Raw genomic sequence first — 2,971 nt, forward strand, 5'->3', positions numbered from 1 at the left:
ACCTTTGTTCATTTTAATCATTTTTTTGGTATAGCTGAGCTGTATACCAATGTACATAGTGAAGGACTATATAAACAATTCCATAGTCTTTTTTTTTTCGACTTCATTTTTTATTAGGTTTTAAAATTATAGGGTAGTTAATATACATTCATTTATAACGTAAGCCCTCTTTCTTCTTGTTACGAAATTCTTGTTAAAAGTGTATATTTCGGGTACCTGGGTGGCTCCATTGGTTAAGCGTCTGCCTGTGACTCAGGTTGTGATCCCTGGATCCTGGGATCAAGTTTTGCTTCGGGCTCCTTGCTCAGCAGGGAGCCTGCTTCTTTCTCTCTTCCTGCTGCTCCACTGCTTGTGCTCTCTTTGTCCAATAAATAAATTAAGAAAATCTAAGAAAAAATATTTCATTGTTTATATAATGTTTCATCATGTGGTTAAATCACAATTTACTTAAACATTCCCTCATTATTGGATCATTGTTCCCCCCCCCCATGTTAGGCTGCAATAAATATATTTTTGTTTAAAATTTTTTTTGATATTTTGGCATATTTTTTTATTTTTTTATTTTTATTATTATTTTTTTTAATGAAAAGGGTGGAATTTAATCTTTATTTACAGACGCTGCAAGAGAGGAGATTCCACATAGAAATAAGAAACCCACTGGGAGGAGGAGCTTCATACAGTTTGTACAGTTTGGAACTGGTCAAGTAGAGTTTTGTTGTAAAAAGTGCTACAATAACAAAACACATTTAAAACGAGTTCTTAGTAGAGAAACAGTAAGACAAACTTCTACCAAACAGAGCACACCACAAACAACTTTCTGCGTCGGCTATACAAGCTAAAAGTTAAAGGTCCCAGCGGTGCCATCCTGAACCTGGAACGTATAGCCTTCAGAGGTAGTTTCTGGCACAACATTCTGATTTTCCTCTTCCTCTACAGAGAAATACTTCTCAATCAAGTTTAATGAAGCTTTGTACACAGACTCATTTTCATGGTTTTGTAGAGCCTCGATTTTGTCCAAACCTCCACATTCTTCGATCATTATACTAAGTTTCTCGGTTTCACCTAATTTCTCAGCAGCCTGAAAGATATTGGAAATGGCATCCAGAATGACCAAAATAATTTTGGTATCCTTCGCAGTTAAGAGGTTCATCAATGGTTCTATTATGCCACAATGGACGAGGTATACAATCTGTCAACTGTCCCACCACTTGTATAGTTGGTCACAGCTCAGACAGCTTCCTTTTGTGTCTTAAAGTCTGCCTTAGAGAGAACACCAACGAGGAATGGGACTAATCCATGATTCACAACTTGCTGAATCTGGTCCTGGCGGCCAGCTGTGATGTTTGACATTGTCCACGTGGCTTCCTTCTGAATATTAGTTTTGGGGTTCGTTAGCAGGCTGGGAAAGACAGCAAGCACTCCGGCATCTATTACAACCTGAGTCTGTTCATCTGTCCCAGTAACAATATTTCCTATGGCTCTTAGCGCAGGAGTCACAATGGACAATTCAGTAGCTCCTAGAAGCTTTACAAGCTGGGGCACAACTCCTGTTTTCACAACCATCTCAATCCATTCATTTGGACCATCTGTCAGGTAGGAGATGGCCCAGCAGGTATCTGCCAAGACCTCTGGATCGTCGTGATGCAGGAGACGAACTAAGGTAGGAAGAATCTGCTCGACGGCATCTAGCGGGGGTGCGGGGTTCTTGTTGCGACAAAGGTTTGAAAGTGTCCAAGTAAGGTTCCGTAAGTAGCCACATGCTAACGATGACATATCAGGAACCGCAAGGAGAGCCAGAAGTGGTTCAACTGCACCATACTTGATAACCGAGTCTCGAAAAACTGAACCGTCACCTGCAATGTTTCCTAGAGCCCACACAGCCTGTTCGCTGATGTGGGCGTGGGAAGATGCCAACAGGGAAATGAATGCTGGGATAGCGCCTCCATCCACCACAGCCTTGGTCTGTTCTGATGTCCCGGAAGCAATGTTAGTGAGAGCCCAAGCGGATTCAAACTGAATGGGACTACAATCGGTTCTGCCCAAGAAGGACACAAATTTTGGAATCAAACCAGCCCAGATTATGTTGTCTATGGGGGGCTGCTTTTCCCGAGAAAGCAGTTTCCTAGCAGCTTGAGTAGCCTGGAGCTGGCTTTCCAAATTGTTGCTATTTATGCCCTTGACAGTGTCATCAACAGACCAATTTACAGTACCCTGGTTGTTGCGGTTTTCCTGCAGTGGAGAGGTAGCATCATCGGGAAACGAGCTTACGTTTCTCCTTTTCAGCATCTGGTCATCCTTCTTAGCTTTCCTCAGCTCCACATTAACTTCTATTCGACGCCGCCTCATTTCTGTACTGTCTTTCCCCTTATTCTTGAATCTATTAAGGCGGGCAGCTGGTGAATTAGCATTCTCGTTGGTGGACATGGTTATGAGACAAAGGGAGAAAGCTACACGGCCGGCTCAGGCTTCCACGGGAGGCGGTCCGGGATGTGTAGGCTGCAGGTCAGCTGCCCTCAAAACGTCCACCACGGATCACCCCAAAGATGGTGTCGGCATGTTTTTTAAAAAAAATTTTTATTTATTTCTTATTTTTTTATAAACATATAATGTATTTTTACTCCCAGGGGTACAGGTCTGTGAATTGCCAGGTTTACACACTTCACAGCACTCACCATAGCACATACCCTCCCCAATGTCCATAACTCCACTCCCCCTCTCCCACCCGCCCCCAGCAACCCTCTGTTTCGTGAGTTAAGAGTCACTTATGGTTTGTCTCACTCCCAATCCCATCTTGTTTCATTTATTCTTCTCCTATCCCCCTAACCCCCCATGTTGCATCTCCACTTTCTCATATCAGGGAGATCATATGATAGATGTCTTTCTCTGATTGACTTATTTCACTAAGCATGATACCCTCTAGTTCCACCCACGTTGTCGCAAATGGCAAGATTCCATTTTTTGATGGCTGCAT

General features: G+C 42.8%; 1 pseudogene; it reads right to left on the bottom strand.

Annotated features, from left to right (window-relative positions):
* Positions 1–597: 597 nt before the first annotated feature.
* Positions 598–2,466, bottom strand: LOC123947023 (annotated as a pseudogene).
* Positions 2,467–2,971: the final 505 nt, after the last annotated feature.

Source organism: Meles meles, chromosome 7 (genome assembly GCF_922984935.1).
Source record: "Meles meles chromosome 7, mMelMel3.1 paternal haplotype, whole genome shotgun sequence".
Classification (NCBI taxonomy): Eukaryota; Metazoa; Chordata; class Mammalia; order Carnivora; family Mustelidae; genus Meles; species Meles meles.